Source organism: Rhinopithecus bieti, unplaced genomic scaffold (genome assembly GCF_001698545.2).
Source record: "Rhinopithecus bieti isolate Rb0 unplaced genomic scaffold, ASM169854v2 scaffold_81282, whole genome shotgun sequence".
NCBI lineage: Eukaryota > Metazoa > Chordata > Mammalia > Primates > Cercopithecidae > Rhinopithecus > Rhinopithecus bieti.
This window is the reverse complement of record NW_016830182.1, coordinates 257719-276970: the sequence shown is the minus strand read 5'-3', so window position 1 is coordinate 276970 and position 19252 is coordinate 257719. Positions and strand designations below refer to the sequence as shown.

Genomic DNA, 19252 nt, shown 5'->3' with positions numbered 1-19252 from the left:
CCTCCAATTCCATCACCACTACCACCATAACTGTCACCATCATCACCTGCATCACCTCCAGCATGCCAGTACGACCTTGGCCAAGAGTTTGTCACTGATGTGCTTAAAAGCGATAAGACAGAGGTGGACTTTGAGCTGCAAAACAACAAGATGAGGAAGGGAGAAAAATGTTCACAAAAGTTTTGAGCCAGCGCTTCTCTACCAACATACATATTCTAGATCCTGGCTTGGGATGGGGTGTCATGAAGAAGAATGAGACAGGCCTCACCACTCATCAAGGGAAGTCAATATAAAAACAGTACACGTAAAAGAAGGGAGAAGTAACTTTGGATCTCTCCAGTGGGGAAGAAACTTCAGAAAAAAAGAGCAAGCTTTCTTTCACTGCTCACTGCATTTGTTCAAGACCAAGTCTACACTACGTAAGCAATCTACTACATATGTGAGCTGTAGATTCTACAGCAACACTGTCCCGTGGAACATTCTGCAGTGATGGAAATATCCTGTGTCTGTACTGTCTGACACATGTGTGGCTACTGATCACCTGAAATGCATCTAGTGCAACTAAAGAACTGAGTGTTTAAATTTTTTAAGTTTTTATTCATCTAAATTTAAACAGCCACATGTATCTCGTGGCTACTGCATCAGACAGTGTAGCCTTAAAGTTTCTAGAAGATTAAGAGTGAGAAATGCTGCCAACATGCAGTAGTCACTTGGCTGTCATGAGAGGAAGAGATTTCTGATGATTTAGGCTAGTCGAGGACAGAATGTTAGCACTGAGGAACTTCTAGACATCAAGCCAAGACTGGGGTCAAGCTGACCTCACCCACCCAGGCCAATCATGGACCATCTGATTTCCCCAGAAGCCCAGGACAGTGGCTACCCCTGAAATCACCACTGAACCAAGTTTGGGGTGGCTTGAATTGTCTTTGTTTGGGGCTGTTTGTTTTGAGTGGTGTCATTATTTTATTTTTAAATTACCTATAATGCACCCTTTAAAAATTCCCTAATTACAGATAGGATAAATACATAATTGCAGACTTTTAAAAAGCACATATTATTTACTCAATACTCCATAATTACGGTCTTTTCCATGAAATGTATTATTTCCTGGATGGTCCGTAATCGCTCCTTTGCAGCCGGCTAGGGAAGGCCGAATTGTTCCTCAGATTCAGTTCACGGGTCACTGGTCCCATCCCATCAGGCAGTTTATGAGCCACTGCCACTGGCTGCCAGAGCCCAGCAGGCCCTCACCACAGGAAACACTGGGCTTGGTTACCGTACAGGCAGCTCGCTACCACCAAGGGCACTGGTCTGGCTGAAGTCGAGTGGGGTTTGGGGTTTGAGGTTGGGGGTCTCCTGTTTCTTTCATAGTTCTTCCAATGACAAGAGGATTGGTTTGTTGGTCATGAGCTCAGGCTCAAGGTTGGCCGGCCTGGTGTATATCCCTAGGCCATCTATTGTTAACCCTGCAATCTTGGACAAGGGCCTTAGTTTGGGTTATACCAGAAGCAGCCCCCGAGCCCAGGATTTGGGTGAAGTGATCCCAGAAAGTCCAGATGAGAACGAGAGAAAATCAGACAAGGAAGACAGAAAAGCCACACTAATATGCACATGCGAGCAGGTTACTGCCATGCACACCTCAAGAGACTGCCGAACACACCTAGGAATTGTCCCCTAATGGCAAGGAAGCTGGACTGTTTATCCATCAACTCCCCTCTCCCACTTCCTGAGGGTTGTCACTCTGGGCATTAACTTCCCGGCATGCCCAGGCCACCTTGTACATAAGCAAGTCAGCCACTGTCCACCATGGCTACAGGTGACCTCCAAGAAGGACCAAAGGTTTGTGGGTGAGGCACCACTAGTATCTGCCAAAGCACATCACTTACTCTCCCCCGGCCTCAGCTCTCTCATCTTCAAATAAAGATAAAAATAATATCTGCCTCTTAGATCACAGTGGGGGAAAGTGAGTTTGAATAAATAGAAGTTGCTATTTATGTGCACCACCATGGATAAGGACTTAGTTCAGGTCCTGGACTGCTCTTATCCAGGCCTCCATCCGAGCCACCTTTCACAGACTAGATGTCAGCCAGCACCAGCCCAGAGAGGCTTTCAGGACTAGCCGAAAACTTTTATCAGGCCCTGCAGAGCAGAGCCTGGTATGATGGCAGATTCTTTGCCATGTTGCTGTGTCCCCACACCCCGTTACCCTGAGTCAGACATTACTAGCTGATTCACCATCCCACCCCCCTTCTTCCTCACTACGGACCTCCAAGTCAGTCCAAGTATGAGTGGTTTCAGGAGGACAAAGCTGGGTCAGACTCAGCCAATCACAGTAATTCCATTATTTTCTCCCCCAAGTAGTTAACCTAGGCATCTGACCCCTTTCCAACCAATGAGGTGTCAAGAACAACAATGGAGAAAGTTTTTCTCCCCCCAAAAAGAAGAGATATTCTGTCTTCTGGCTCTGGACAGTGATGCTTGGTTCAGCTGCAATCATCTTGAATAAGGAAGGCATAAAACTGAGAACAAAATCAACACATTGACAGTGGCAAAGTAGACAATAGAAAAAATTCGATACCTTGTTTACATCACTGAACCCCGAAATTCATAAGCCTTGGAACCATCCCAACTCTGGTATAAATAGACAGCCAACAGTAACATAGCATTTCCCATGTGCCAGGCACTGTTCTAAGCATTTTGCATTTGGTAACCCATTTAATCCTCACCAGAGCCAAGTGAGCAAGGTACTGTTGCTAGCCCCATTTACAGATGTGAAAACTGAGGCCCAGAGAGGTTAATTAACTGGCCCAAGGTGATTACAGCTAACCATGATTTCACCTAAGGCAGTCTGGCTTTGGGCTCTTAGCGCTGCCTTAATCACTAAACTTTACTATCACTCTACTGTTCTTGTAATGTGCAAAAATAAACCGCCTTTTTCTTTAAGTCATTCTAACTCGGTTCTTCCGTTACATGCAACTGGAAGTATCTTAATTGATACACCTCACTGAGATGAGCCAGAAAACAGAATGTAAAATTAAAGGGGCCTGTATAAGTCTCAAGCGTGCATCAGGAAAGTGGCATCCAGGAGCCCATGTCTCATACACTCCACTGGCAGGACCCTCCCCTTGTGATATTAATGTGCGTGACCAGCCTGCTGTACTATGAGCCAAAACCTGTGCTCAGCATTTATGTAGACCATCTCATTTAATCCCCCAGCCAACTCTGCAAGGCAGACACTGCCTCCCTAGCTTACAAATTAGGAGGTCATAATATTACTATCTAGTATATATTGAGCTTTACTCTGTGCCAGCCTCCAGGCTAAGCACTTTCACGCCTTTCTCACCTAAACTTTGCAACAATCCAGTAAGGTCACCATCATCTTACAAATGAAGAAATCAAGGCTCAGAGAAGCTAAGTATCATGAGGAAGGTCACAAGATGATAGGGAGGGCAACTCGTTCCATCCCACACACATGGACATGTCCACACACAGCACGTGGGCCCAGCCTTGTTCTATGGAGGAAGCACAGACAGATGAGCCAAACCCACCCCATCTCCTTTCCCCAGCCATGAAGGGTGCCCCTCACCGTGACCTGAAGCTGGCTGCCTCCTGCCTCAGCCCAAGGGTAGATGCCCCAGCCACCTGCCCACTTTCCCCTGCAAGATGGCATTCCCAGAGCCCTGCTCATAAGCCTCCAATGACCAGCCATGGGTTAGGTGACTCCCACAGCCAGACATGCCCATTTCCTTGTGGGGCTGCTAGCAGCCAGGCAGCACTGCTAATGATCTCTCCTCCGCAGGGAGGTGAGTCGTGAACATCTCACCAAATCTCTTCCAGAAGTCCCTCAAGGGGTGCTGAGCAAGGAGGTTCTGCCTTCTCTCTGCATAAGTAAGGACAGGGCGAGGAATCTCTAAGACCCCTCCCAGAGCTAACTGTCTGTGGGTGTGTGAACCCTGCATAGGGATGATCCAGCTCCAAGTCCCATTTCCAAATAAGCCCAGCCGCTGAAGGCCCTCTGGACAACGAGGAGGGGGTGGACTCTGGTGTAAGAGACTGCTGGAGTGGTCAGCCTAGGGAATCAGGGGACCTGGGTTCAGGTACCACAGCCACTTGCTCACTCACTGTGACCTTGCACCCCTGTTAGGGCCTCCAAACACCTCAGTCTTGGACCAAATGGGCGTCGATGTTTAGTATAATATGAGATCGGTCTCCACAAACCCCCACGTAGAAATGCAGTGAACACAGCAGAACCCAAGCTGAAGCTGGGAGTAGGAGCAGCAGAGCCTCAGGGTCCATCCACAGTTCCTCCACTCCCCTGAACCCCTTCATGTTCCTGGGGAGGCTTTGGAGGAATGCATCACCTCTGCCCTGTGTGCACGGCACAGCAGAGTGCCAGGGAGTAGACACACCCCAGGAACAGCCTTTACCGAGAGAGACAGGAACTGGTAAGTGCCCACCTGGGCTCCCTCACCCCACAATGGGGCAATGGCGAGATGCATCCCATGCATCCTCTCAGGGACCCATGGTGAGCTAAGCCTCAGTTGCCCACTAGCCCCTGGCAGCTATGGTGTGGCAGATGACTTAGCTCCACAGGTCAGAGACAGCTGCCTGGCAATTTTGAATCTGAGCTGAGGACACACAGGTAAAAGAGGTTCCATTCTTCTCATGGCTGCAGCAGCTGCACAAACATCCTGTTTCCAAAGGCCACATGGCCTCAAGGCCACAGAACTGTCCAATGCCCTGGCCTGGCAATGTCCTCCCAGACAGCCTTGTGGCAAGATTGCGGCTGTGTTCCTGCCTGCCATCCGGGCCCCCTGCCTCCTGCCTGAACCTGGTTCTTTGGGTTTCCGGCAATTCAGCGAGTACACACTACTTTTTCACTAAACCATCTACTTACACCAGCCACACTCCTTTTTTGTGGCTTAGAACTAAAACCCCAGCTGATAGACACACACGGAACAATGCAAGAATGACCACAAGGTCCCCAGGTCTCTTTCCAGATCCAAGAATCCTGGATTCAAATCACAGTAAGAAGACAACTCTGGAGAGAGACAAGGCGAGATGCTGGGGTCAATTCAACCACAATCACAAGCCAGCTCTGCTAAAAGGAAGCCCAGCCCTGCCTTCAGGGAACGCCCAGTCCAGGAGGGAGACAGGCATGAAGGTAGATCATCCCACAACCCCAGGTGATGGCATAAAACCAGAGGAAAGCTCGAAGCAGAGGAGGGGGCAGGGGGCAGGGATCAGGAAGGGCTGGCCAGAGAGATGATATCTGAGTGTGGTGAAGTGAAAAAGAAAAGAATAAAGGGGATGGAAACAGAGTGGGCGCAACGCTTCCCAGCCATGAGCAGTCTCACCCAGAGTCCATCGCAGGATAAAACACGAGCCAGTGCCTGCTCTAATGAGAAACCTGGGGAGATAAATGGTCAGGAGGGACCATTGCTCTCTGGGAAGTTCCCCAAGTTTGTCTCTAGCTTACGGGAATTAAAAACATGTCCATTTGTGTGGGCAGGGCTGTGTAAATCTGCATACACACACACAGGTCCCAAGGAAGGGCACAAAGGGAAAACGGCCATTTGCTGCAGACACGTCTTGTTTATGAGAATTGGTGATTGGGACAGCACTCAACCCTGCCTTCGAGGTAGGAACTTCAGGGAAGATAGCTGCTCAGCCCAGACCCAAGGCGACCTCTCTTAGGAGCAAGATTCCTTTCCCTTGCTGCTGCTGTCAACAGCAAAGAGAGACGACAGTGTGGGAGGACACGGGAGTGCCAGCTTGTGAGGCAGGCCACCGGCCTTCCAGCCTCATCTTTCCCAAACTATTTGGATGACCTCAAGAGAGTCTCCTTCCCTGTCTGGTCCTCAGTTTCCCCCATGTGTACAATGTGGAGGTTAGCCTAGATCTGCAATGGCAAAGAATTGTCATTTTGTATACCAACTCTAATCAATTGATAGTGACTTCCTGGAGCACTCAGATGAGAAGAATTCTGAGCTTATCAGAGACACAATTGATTAGTGATGTCTGCCACAGGCACAAGTGGGAGTGGAGGTGGCATGTGTGCTACTCCATCCTTTATCTTCTGAGTCTTGACACTGTGTGGGTCTCTGACCTGACTCCTTGGGTTTATACTGGACTCCAACCTGCGGTGTGCTGGAGGTGGCTCACACCCACTTGTGAGACTCAAGTGTGCTCATCTCTTCCCAACTCTGCATTTGATGATGTCACATTGGTATCATGGAGTCGGTCATGATGGGGATGTTTACCAGGAACCGTTAAACATTTTTGAGCACACTAGCTCTATCCCTCCCACAGCAGGCCAGGGCTGGGAGAGAGGGGAATCCAGGCAGCCCCCAACAGTCTTGAGATCTATGGGAATCCGTGTCCCCTAGAGAGTGGCCAGTGCCAACAAATGCTGGAGTCCAGATTGTTCTATCAGAGACTCACAACCCCTGTAGCCCACTTTATTCACAATCCTCATCACAGATCTTGCTGCCCACAGCCCCATTCAGGCACTCTACCCCATCTACCTGGGCACCATTCATTCCTTCTTCCTCCAGGAAGCCTTCCGAGACTGCATTCACAATTATTCCTCCCCCTATGAGCTCACATTTCACTGTCTGTCTTTGTTGGTTCTTGAAGGAAAACTGCCTCTTTAGGACAGCTTCTCAGTTGAAGACTTACATCTCCTCCTTCCCCAGCACCCCCAGTCAAGACCCCACATAGGCCTAGCCATGGAATAGACACCCAGGGAGACACCAGCTGAGTCATCCACCACCTGGGGCACAGTCCTGACATGCCCATGGTCGTCATCCCAACCAGCTCCTCATTTCCCAGATGGAGAAATGTAGTCTCAAAACAACATACAACTGCCTGAGCAGCTGAGCTGACTCTCGAAGTGAGGTCTCCAGACTCCCATTGTGTTCACAGTTGGTTCCTTCCGGTGGGTTCTTGGTCTTGCTGACTTCAAGAATGAAGCTGCAGACCTTCGCGATGAGTGTTACAGCTCTTAAAGGTGGCACAGACCCAAAGAGAGAACTGCAGAAAGATTCATTGTGAAGAGCAAAAGAACAAAGTTTCCACAATGTGGAAAGGAACCCTAGCAAGTTGCTGCTGCCCATTGGGGTGGCCAACTTTTATTCCCTTATTTGTCCCCACCCACATTCTGCTGGTTGGTCCACTTTACAGAGCACTGATTGGTCCACTTTACAGAGTGCTGATTGGTCTATTTTACAGAGTGCTGATTGGTGCATTTACAATCCTTTAGCTAGACACAGAGTGCTGATTGGCACGTTTTTGCAGAATGCTGATTGGTGCATTTACAACCCTTTAGCTAGACACAGAGCACTGATTGGTGCGTTTACAATCCTCTAGCTAAACAGAGAAGTTCTCCAAGTCCCCCACTCGACCCAGGAATTCCAGCTGGCTTCACCTCTCACCATCACAACGCCTGGGGCACCCTCCCACCACACTGCCTTGGCGCCCTATCACAGAGGCTACAGAAACAGAGACTGAAGCCCACGGGGATAAGGGATCTACCCAAGATCACAGAGCAGCCTGGGAGCAGAACCAGGCAGAAACCCAGGTCGCAGCAACCCTCTATGCCAGCACCCTTGCCTTTCCCTTCACACCACCCTGGTCTGCCAAACCAGGCCTTGACACCCCAGGGCAGGGCTCTAGGGCACATTCTCCACCTTTCTCTCCACCTCCAGGGTTAGACAGCACCAAACTACAGGGTCACCCAGCAACCAGGGGGCCACTCTCTCCAGCAGGCTGCAAGGCCCCAGCTGCATTTGGGCCATCTCCTCCCACCTCTTTCTCCTCCGGCTGCTGCTTAACATGCACACAGGAACCTCTACGCTGAGCGTATAGATTTCTCTTTGTCTTTGGTGGTAATTATTAGCTGTCTCGGCGGGTGAATGCAGGCAGAAACAAAGGCAGCAAGGGTTGTAAAACCTTTTATCTCGATCAGGCCGCATTATTTGATAAGGTGCTAAGCTAATAGCAACGCATGTCAAATTGTGTTTAGACAGATCGAGGGGCTGGGAATGGAGGGTATATTTGTCTCCGGAAACCTGCACCTGGAAGGATAAAAAGAAAGGCACACTGATATTCGCAGTCCCAGGCTGAATGCAGACAGCCCAGCCTCTGGGACTCCTGGCTGAAAGACTCCTGGAAAGGGGGCAAAAATGAGAGGCTGAGAAAGGAGAGAGTAGGCTGGTACTGTGCTTATTCCCATTCAAGCCCACCTCAGGGCCCTTGCCTGGAGACCCACAGGTCCCCACCAAAGATAGCAGCAAAGGTAGATTCAAATCTGGGTTCCCTGGCTTTCTTACCTCAAGAATTTATTGAACCCCAAACGTGTAAATATGTCATGTGTGTAACATTGACTGTTACTACCCACAGAATGTGTCATGACCTGTATAGAATTAGTACCAAATCACGTGCAGCCTCAAGAGGAGGCCCACAAGGCAGGAAAGGTCAAGGGATGCTTCCTGGAGGAGGTGATATTTCAACTGAGCCTTGTAGAATGGGAAGAGTTTAGAACAGGAACCTGGGAAGAAGCACCCATCAGCACTAAGCTCTAAGAGCCTCCCTATGAACTCCAGGTGGATATTCAGCCGTCTCCCTGGATCCTGCCATGTATTCCCTGTGTTCTGCCTTTCCCCATCCTTGTGAGAGAGGCTTGTTCCAGAGCATATCCAAGGTTGGCTCCTCTGTACCCTCTGTGGGAAGCAGGGCAGGATTAGAACAAGATGAGAAGGGGAGAATGCAGATGCCACAAAGTTATCAAAGCCTTACAACGATGCATGTCTTTTGAACCAGTGGCTTTATGTCTAAGAATAGTTTCTAAAGCAATAATTTAAAATGTACACAGCCATTGAGCTAGAAGGATGTCTACCACGAAACTGTTTATAATAGTGAAACAAAAATGGAAACAACCTTCGATGTCCAGCAATGCGGGATCTGTTGAGAGAAATATTTAGGACATTCACATGGAGCCATTAAAAAGTAACCACTGATCAGTTTTAGTTGAGCTTCTTTCCGGAGCAAACCCAGGACTCTAATGCAGGAAGATTTAAATTTGGAGAGGTGAGTAGGGAGGAGTGGGGAAGTGAGACAAGGAAGGAGGGCAGCCAATAATGGGCATATTTTCAAGCCAGCTACTACAGTGGAACTGGAGCCTGATCCCTCTGGGGAAGCACAGGGATCAGTGTAAAACACTTGCCTCGACGTTATCTCACCCGAGAGGTGAGGGAGCTGGGGCTTCTCTACACCAATCCCTTCAATCATTGGTTGAGGGCTGCCGGGGCTGGGGCACAGAGAGCACCGGGTCCCCAGCATGCCCAGCCTGCCACAAGGCAGCCCCACAGGTCCCTGCAGCAAGAGAAACCAGACACAGGTACAAAGCACAGTTTTTCAGCAGGCGGAATTGGGACCAGAAGCACACTGAGCAGCAGGGCCAAGGGGATGTGGGTCAGGCACTGCCGCTGTCTGCTGCAATCTGTGTTTCCTACACCGCAGCCCTCTAAAGCCAGGCTAAATGAAGACAAACTTGTTTCTTTACTTCAGGACACCTTTTGACATACTAATGGGCACTGGTGAATTTCCAAGAGCATTTCAGTGAATCTATTCGACTGTACATTGAATGTATTCAACCGTACACCTGCCCTGATTTTTTATCTCCCTAGATGCACCTATCAGGGTTTCCCAGCACACAGCGCTGTCCTGAGCACAGTTTGGGAAATGCTGTCAGAGCTGCCTTCATATTAGCACAGAAAAGTGGAGAAGGCAGATTCTTATGGCAGTTGATCCAAGGTGCTCCCATTTTCTTAATGCGTGTAAAAAGAGAGTAACTAGCCATTTCTCATCTTGGCTTTGACCCTTAAGAAGCTTTCTTACCCAAGGAGGCACATATGGGAGCACTGAAAGGCAGCATTGTGCACACACACAAACACACACACACACACACACACAGTGAATGCAATCAAAAAGTCTATCACAAGGGAAATGCCTAAATAAACTCTGATGTATGCATGCAAGGGAATTCTACCCAGCCGTTAGAACAAATGAGTTAGAGCTCTAAACACTGACACTGAGAGGACCCCAAGACTAATAGTTAGGTGACAAAATCAAAGTGTAGAACAACACATGCAATATGCTACCATTTCTGTTGGGAAAAAAGCCCATCCAAACACACTAAAAGTAAAACCACATATCTCTATATGATATGAATGTGTGTATACACTTAAAAAAAATCAGGAACGATATACATCAAAATTAGAACCGTGATTACCTCTGCAGAAAAGGGAAGCCCAGTTGGGGAGGGAGAGAGACGACTTTGGCTTGATCTGTATTGTTTGAATTTTTCTAACAAGAATGTGTTCCCGTATTACATGTGTAATTAAAAATAAATGAAAATGTTTTACAGAAGAAAAAGGAAAAGCCCGGTGGTATATTCACCAACATACCAAAATATTTACAGGGTTTATCTCTGAGTGCTGGGATTATGGGTGTTTTTAATTTTCTCGTTTGCTTATCTGTATTTTTAAATTTTCTACAAAGAGCATGCATTGTTTTATAATAAGAAGGGAAAAAACATAAAGTAATTTTTAATTAAATATCCACTACACAAACTCCTCATCTCCTGAGCTGGTTTGGACTTCGACTCTAGGCTTCCTAGACATTGCATTCCCACGGGGACGCCCCAAGGACAGAGGGGGCTGACCCTCCTAAGGGCCAGCTTTGTTATTCCCTCTCTGTGTGACCTCAGGTCCCTAGATGCCCTCTCTGGGCCTGGGTTTCCTCCCCTACCCAACAACAATCCTAAGACTTGCCCTGTTTTCTCCACATGATATCTGGGACACCGAGGAGACGATCACTGGGCTTTTTATGTAGAGCCCCGTGCTTGTATGCAGGTCACAATTCTGATGGCCAACAGAAGGAAGGGGAGCCTGACCAGGAGCCATCACCACCCACCAAGTGCAAGGACCCCAGGCCCTGTCCAGGAGGCTGTGGGTCAGTTCCGGGGAGCCAGCTGGAATTCAAAGTAGTCGGGCTGCTCAGAGAAACGTGCAAGATGCAAATTAGACACGTGAGTGGCGCCCGGCTGGAAGAACTGTGTCTCCCTCCAAGCGGGGCTCTGAGTGTCAGATTTTCCACTCTGTTTCTCTGTAGCATGTTCTGCACATCCCAGTGCTAAAAATAACTGTGGCGCGTGAGTGGGGGAGCAGCCCCAGAGTGGCTCTAAGAGCCGCCGGGGCGGTTTGGCACGCCAACCTCCTTCATCTGGGTAGTACAGGCCCCAGTGGCAGAGGTTGGGGTCTGTTCCCCCAACATGAACCCTTCTCCCTTTTCCTACCACCTTCTTCCCTGTGTCTGGAAATTCTTCCTCCCTTTGTGACCCCAGGGACCCAGAGAGCTGGCAGCTCTGGAAATTATAGGGAGAGAAAGCCCAAAAGAGGTCATCTCATCCACCTCTTGGGAGAACACAGTCACCCCTAAATCCTTAAGGACGACAGAGAAAGTCCTCTAAGTCTAAAACCAATCACTGAAATCCAATCTGGCAAATGGCACACAGTCTCTGCTACTTGGAAAGTTATTCCTTGAGTCTAGCTGGGATCTCTGCTGCTACAGCCAAAGTCCAGCTCCTGTTGTTCCCACACTAGGGAGAGGAGAAGAGAATTGCTAATCCCAAATACAAATTGAACTGAACATAGGAGACATGTGTGGACCAGTGGCCTCTACTGTCCTGAGAGCCTGGGATTCTCATACCACAGCAAGAAGGAATTATGTGTTTCTCCCTACTGAGGGTGAAATGCCAGCTGAGCCAGCCTGTTGCCATGTATCACAATGCCTTACTCTATTCAACTTTGCTGAGCACCAGCTGCCCACCAATGCAGCCGTAAGATGCATTGCCAATGCTTCTGCAAGCCTGGGGAGGAAGTCAGGAGATGCAGAAACCCAAGATGGCACTTGTACCCTTAAAGAGCTTAGGGTTGAGTTTGGGACTCAGGGTTCATGCCTGGAAAGAAAACTTACATTGCACCCAACCAATGGCTGAGTGAGACGCAGCAGTCAGTGCATAGCCAAGGGGTGAGAGGTTGGGGGTGTCCCTGGAGAAACAGAGCTCTGAGTTGAGAGGTCTGAGCAAAAACAGGGAAGGTGAGACCATGGATTCTGTGGGCATCAGGGACTACTGAGGGGAGGGCAAGGGCTCTGGACATCCAAGAGAGGCACGGTGGAAAACAAGGTTGAGATCTGATGGTGAAGCTGTTTGGACGCCAAGAGGAGAGATTTGAACTTCATTCCTCAGGCCACATTTCTTAGAGAATATTCCAAAATGGGGTATTAAAAAGTGATATCATGAAACAAAAGAAGGTGCATGGGGGTGTGGCATCATTAAATTTGGCAAACTGAGAAGGAAGGGACAAAGGAAGCCACGTTTCCCAAACTATTTGACCATGAGGCCCTTTCATCGCAGAGCTCCTGTGGGACTGCCATTCTGGTGAACATACTCCAGGAAAAGGGTTTGAAAAAGCCAGGAACATCATGGCATTATCGCTTTAGGACGTTGATCTAAAGGGCTGCTGGAGGTGGTGGCAGCTGCAGTGCAGGGCAAGGTGAGAGGGGTAGGAGGCGTGCAGGCAGTGGGCAGACCTGGAGGTGGAACGATGGCAGGCCCAGGACAGGCAGAGGGACCAGGAAGAGTCCGAAGAGCCACAGTGAAGCTACATGGGACCCTGTACCTTCTCCAAGTCTCAGTTTCCCCTCCTGTGGAATGGGATGGCCTCTTTTCACAGGAGAGTTGGGAGGACCCTTGAGTCTGTGTGGGTGGAAGTCTGGAAAACTGGAAAGAGTCCAGAGCTCTTCTATCGACTTTCAGAGGAAAGGAGGCTGGCGATGGAGTGGTCGGATTAGGACAGAAAAGCCAACGATGGATTACAGAGAGAGCAAGTACTATGAGGCTGGAAGCCCCCAGTACCTCGATTTCCCTTCTGCTGCCTCATCTTTGTGTTGTTTCTTCCTTTCCAGTCCCTCTGACCCTTCTTCCAACAATGCAGAGCCTCAGAGAAAACAGTGTGCAATTAGAGGGAGACTGCTGGTCTTTCAGGCTGGCTCTGGCAATTCCAAGCTGTACATCTCTGAGCCAGTCCCTCAACTTCTCTGAGCCTCAGTTTCCTCATCTGTGAAAAGAAGAGAAGGGCGATGATAATAACAACGCATTTGAGGTCTCTCCAGGTGATGGGCCGAGTTCTTGCTTTATGACAACTCAATGAAACAGGAACTATTACCACTCCTGTTTGACACGTGGAAACTGAGGTGCTGAGAAGTGAAGGGAGTTGTGCAGGGTGACACAGGGAGTGATTAAGCCAGGACAGGCCCGCTGCAGATGGCTGTTGGGAGGGTTGGATGAAATGATGGAGAAGAAACATTCTTAAGACTGGCATTTGGTTGTCATCTTACAATGCCATTAGGATGCTGTGGCAGATTGCATTTTCCAAAGATGCCCACCATACCATCACCCATCCCACAGGCTTTTTGGCAATATGACCTTCCCCCCCTCTATAAAGAAGTGGGTTCTATTTCTCTGCCTTCTTGAATTTGGGTGGGTCGTGATGATTTTTTCCAAAAGAACAGGAGGAAGAGACCTTGTGCCAGTCCAAGCCTAGCCCTTAACTGGCCTGACAGCCTCCACTGGCTGTGTCCTGGGAGCTAGCTGCTACATAAAAAGCATAACTACCCTGAGCCTACACTGCTGGGAGAGGCCCAAGCTACGTGGAGAGGCCCTGGAGGATGAGATGCTGCAAGGAGAGAGGCAAAGACCCAAAGAAGCCGCCTCAACCACCACATGAGAGACCCAGGTGAGTCCCAGACAACCCAGAGAACAGAGCAAAGTAAGAAGACATTGCTCAAAGTCCCTGTCCTGGGGTGGTTGTTACACAGCAGTAGAGAACCAGTCAGGTATGGCCCTCTTTCCACTTTCAGCTGTAATGGAGAAGGTCGCCACAAAAAGATGAGGAGGAGGAAAGAAGAGGGAGGGGTGGAATCAGGACTGCAAGGAGCTGAGGCAGGGAGCTCCCCTCTGCCTCTGCCTCTGCCTCTGGGCCCCAGCCTCGGAATCAGCCCAGCTTAGAGCCCTCAGACAGTGGCCAGGCCATGACTTACGATGGAGGGGGGTCAGGCTACTGGCCCCTATGGGCTGCCGTCTCCTCTCCTGTTATGTGGGGAGCTGTGGGCTGCCCTCCCCTCTCCTGTTATGTGGAGAGCTGGATGGAGTCGATGAGCCCTGAGGGCCAGTGCAGCTCTTGCATTCTGGATCTCCACTGTCAGCGGCAGGGAGAGCGAGGGTTCATTCTGGCTGTGGCTCTATCCAGCAGAGCCAGGAAACACTAGGGCTGGGCAGACCCCAGAGCCCTCAGGACATCCCCACCCCTGGACCTTCATACCCCTAGAGAGGCCAACACCGCAGGCCTGAGGGCCAGCAAGCCCAGCCCAGCCAGACAGTGGAGCTGGAGAGCAGGAGGCCACACCTGCTGACTCTCAAACAGACACACTGTGGCCCTGAGCCTACTGGGCCCATGCCAGGATAGGCCCTTTACACGGAAGAGCCTATTTAATCCTCACAGTCATCCAGAGTGCCAGATAATGCTATTATCTCATTTCTCAGATGAAGAAGAGTCTGAGGCTCAGAGACCAGCAACGGTCAAAATCACACCACTGCAGTGTGAAGCCAGAATTTAAACCTGGAGGTCTGAGTCCATGATTTTCCCTCCCTTCCACTGTGCTTCCACTGGTGGGCACATCCGCAGACACAAACACATCACCCTGCTCCCCACACAGCCCGACCTGCCCTGCTCGCTCACACACATACTTTCATGTGTGATGGCGCACACGGGTAGACACATCCCATGCTGGTACACCCCAGTTCATACTGAAACCCACATTCACACGGGTTGTGTGGGTCGCACACAGACACTCCCATCCATACACATGTAGACCCAGGCACCCAGGGCCCTGACATGTGCTCACACACACACCCCTACACTCCAGCCCCACAGGCTCAGGTGCAGACATCTGCATGCATACATCCTCATCACACACGTACGCACACAAACACTGCACCTTGTTTAATGATGCCCAGGAAATGAGAGTCATTATTTTTATTTTTTTTTAAAGAGCCTCTCAAATGCCAATAGATTCCAGCATGTTTTTTCAATGCTAAAAGGTTTCACAAGCAAAAGTCACCCAACAGTGCCACCTGCTGAAGGCTGGCTATTCTCTTCCCTCCTGCCTCTCCCATCCTTAGCAGGGCGAAACCCTCAGTTTCCCCCACAGTGCTCAGGACTTGGGAGCTGGGTGGGGAAAGGTGGGGGAGAAAGTGGGTGCAGGTGGACACAGGAGAGGTTATACTGAGGCAGGGGCACACATGGAGAAGGACTTCCAGGGCAGGCAAGGAGAGGAAGACGAAAGAGACAGGGAGACAGAGAAGCCAGGCAGGGAGTGGAGAGAAGGCCATGGGACTCAGAGAATAAGAGAGAGAGCACAGATAGAAAAGACTGGGGAGGGAAAGTCTGGCATGCAGGAAAGTAGATGGGAGAGATGGGGAGGGAAGATGAAAGCGACCCGAGGAAGGACTAGAGGGGCAGCCAGAAATGGCGGAGAGCCCTCCCCAACATCAGCCCCCTGGACCCACAAGTGGCAGGCGTCTGGCAGCTGGCCCTCCCTCCCTCCAGGGGTGCCTCTGCTGCAGGGGCCTGGGGTTGCAGTGTTGTCCTGGAGGTGGGGATGCCCTGAAGCTCCCCTCAGCCCTCCAAACTTTTTGTCAAGCAGCCCCTGTCCCTCAGGGGCTCGGGTCCCCGCCGCACACCCTGACGGCAGGTCAGGATGAGCCGTCTGTCAACAGGAAAGGGCTCTTACCTGAAGTATCTGGCTTCTAAGCTGCAGAGAGACATCCAGAGAGAGGATTTGCTCAAGGCCACACAGAAAATTAGGAAGAGTCAGCCCTAGAAGCTTCAGGAGCCCAGGCACAGGCCTCTACCCCCTGTGTCAACTGAAATGAGGATCCTCACCTTCTTCTTTCTTGATAGAATCATGGAGGAAAGAGAGATTCGAATCCCCATTCAGTGTTTCCAGACCACAGGAGAGCAGGGGATTAACCCCGAGGCCCCAGGAGGAGACCGAGGCCACATTCTTGTGTCACCATGTCAGTACTCACCCCTCTGGAGTCAGATGGGTCAGAACAGGACAGTCATCACTCCAAGAGAAAACCACTGACCTTCAACTCATGCGACATTGGCACTGAAAGCTCCCACTGATCCCTTCCCATGGGGACACTGAGCCCAGGGGAGTGGGGCATGCTGGGGTGAAGCAGAAGGCCTGAGCAGAGGGCATGAGAACCCCCCACCCTCCCAAGCCGGCTGCCCACACCAACCTCTTGACACTGATGGAACCAACTCCTCAAAATCCTGAGGTCTGGGCTCCCTAGAAGGTGGCAACTTTGGGGGCTTCATCCTTCCCTTCTGAGGCTTAAATTCTGGTCCTCTTCTGTCTCCCAAGGGGACACTTCTTCCAACAGAAAGGCCCCTGGCAGGGAAAGTCTTGGGGTAATTTTCTTTTTTATGAAGCGCCTGATACGTCTCATAGCTCAGCTGGAGTCACAAGGAGGCACCTCTCTCACCTTTGTAGAAATACACAGGGCTGCAGAAAGCTGGCTGACTACACAATGCAGAGCAGGTGCCGGCTTGCATCTCATTTGCATATGTTTGCATATGCTTTCTTACTTCTCAAAATACCAGGAAACTATCCTCCATTCTCCATCCTATAGCTTCTTGGCATTTACAATCTCTCCTGACTTACACAGGGCATCTCAATGCTGTGGACTTCCATTTGCTTAGCTGGAGAAGGACTTGGATTATAAATCCAACAGAATCTAAACTCCTTAAAAGAGGCATCCTGGCGCCAACCTGCTCCCTTCCCTCCTGCCAGGCCAGACCATTCACCCCCTCGCTAAACATACCCTGTTCTTCTGTGCCAAAAAGAGTTGGCTGATGCTGTTCCCTCTGACTGAAAGACCCTCTCCTCTCCTTCTCTACCTGAAAAGCTCCTACTCAGACATCAAAACTCAGTTCAAATGGAACTTCTGCAAAGCTATGGCTTGTGAGTTTCTCTAGTTTCTCCAGCACCTCCAAGCAGAATAATCACTTCTCAGTGGGCCCCAGCCCTTTGGCTCATTAATGGCCAACAACTAAAGGAAAAATTTATTATACCACAAAATGATACTATTCAGCACATGTCTTTCCTATTAGACAGTGAATTTGTTGAGGGCAGGAACCATGGGAGACGCAGCCATCACTACATAGCCTATAGCTCCTAGCTCTGGGAAAATGACTGCGTAATCATTGTTTGATGAATGGATGAATGAATGATTCTCTCCACAGTCTTTATGCTCACAGATTCTGTGATTCTTCCTGCTTCATGGCTAGCTCAGACTCGGTTAAAGAGCAGTGATATTCTACTTAATATTTTACAACTTGAAATAGCACGGACAGAGGGTCCATGTGGACCCTGTCTGCTTTTGAGCACCAACCCTTCACAAACAGAACCCCAATCAGGGTCTGCAACCCCAGGTGGGGCCTTGGGCCCAGAGGTGAAGGAGGCAATGGGGCCAAGGCTGCCATTTAGGAAACAAATAACCAAGTGGGGAAATTTACAGTCAGATAATTGGCAGCTCTGGTGCACAGTCAAATGCAGCAAATTAAGTGTTTTCCTGTAAATCAAGTTTATGATTTGCACTGGAGATGTAATTGTTAAAACTGTTCATTTTACCCGCAAATAGCAGTTGAAAGAAACCAATTTAGGAGTGACAGATTGGTTTTGATTCTAACTGTAGTGCTAAAACAGTTAATTTTAATAACATCCTTTGGACAGGAGTCTGCTTGTTACTTAATATCATAGTCAACAATTTGAAAACTGCACGTTCAGCCACTGCTGCTTCCGCTAAAAATTAATCCCATTTTTCCCCCGAATGGAGGCATTTCTCAGCAGGAAGCAGCATGTCCATGCAGAAGGGCTTTCCTCATTTGCGGGGTTACAACCCTTCCACTCTGGGGAAGGGAGGTCATAAGAAGGTGAGCTATAGGCTCAAACAAAACAGGTCCTGGAATGTTGAGGCCAATGGGGACCCTCCCCGATGTAGGAACCCCTTCAGTGGCAAAAAGGATCACAGTCTGAAGCTCCTGCCTGCACACCTCCATTGACCAGGAGCTCACTCTCGCATGCCTCCTCTCCCCTGGGGTTCTACCCAGCTCTGCACCCTGAAACCATGTAGACATCAACTCCACTAACCATGGTCCAGCCCCCCAGTAACTAGAAGGCAGTCTCCAGGTCTCTGTCTCTCCCATGTAACATCTTCCCTTCTCCAGGTTAAACATGCGCATGCCTGGTCCCCTCCTCACCCCTCGAGAGACAGAGGGGCAGTGTGGTGTGAAGGAAGACCCTTGGGCATGCTTGGGTATCCACTGGGTAATTCTGAATAAACAGGACAGATTCTAACTTTCAGACTTGTCACCATCCTCCTTCCCATCTCAGGACACATACCTGAGGAGTCTGTCAACATTCAAGTCTAGTCTATGGTGTCCAAGACTGTATTACTTTTGTCACTCACCAACTTGGATCCTAAGCACCCAGTAGGCTTACAGCTCCCAGGACCAGGATGCCACTGGATTACCGGAACTCATAAACACTTTCAGCAGTTCACTCTGACCCCTGACAGGCTTCTAGCTCTGCTTCCAAATAGTCAGAGCTTCCCAAATATGAGCGTGTATTAGAATTACCTGGACAGCCTTCTCGCACAGATTGCTGGGCCCTACCTCCGAGATTCTGATTTAGCAAGTCTGGGCAGAGCCAGGGAATCTGCATTTCTAGCAAGCTCTTAGGTGATGTTGATGCTGCCAGCCCACAATCCTGGCTTTGAGTAGCACTGATGTCGGAGATCTATGTTATTACCACTATCACCACCCCACCATTACAGAGGAGGAAGCTGGGGCCCAGCGGGGCAGGAAGGAGGACAAATAGCATCAGCAGGCACAACCTCCAGGGCCTTCCTCCCGGGCCCACTCTGGGAGACTCATCCTTTCCCAAAACATTCCTGGGAGGCTCGACTCCCAGCAAGGAAGATGTGTGAATCAGCCCATTTACCCAGTTTTTGTTCGATTAATTTCAAGAGGTATTAGAAAGGAAAACTTTTGTAAAG

General features: G+C 49.8%; 1 long non-coding RNA gene across 2 annotated transcripts in view; it reads right to left on the bottom strand.

Moving 5' to 3' along the window:
- Nucleotides 1-12794: 12794 nt before the first annotated feature.
- LOC108524227 (uncharacterized) overlaps nucleotides 12795-19252 on the bottom strand; it is a 60668-nt gene continuing 54210 nt past the window's right edge. For both annotated transcript variants that reach the window (XR_001884009.1, XR_001884010.1), the window contains one exon: nucleotides 12795-13184. This is a non-coding gene — a long non-coding RNA (uncharacterized LOC108524227). The remainder of the gene's footprint in view (nucleotides 13185-19252) is intronic.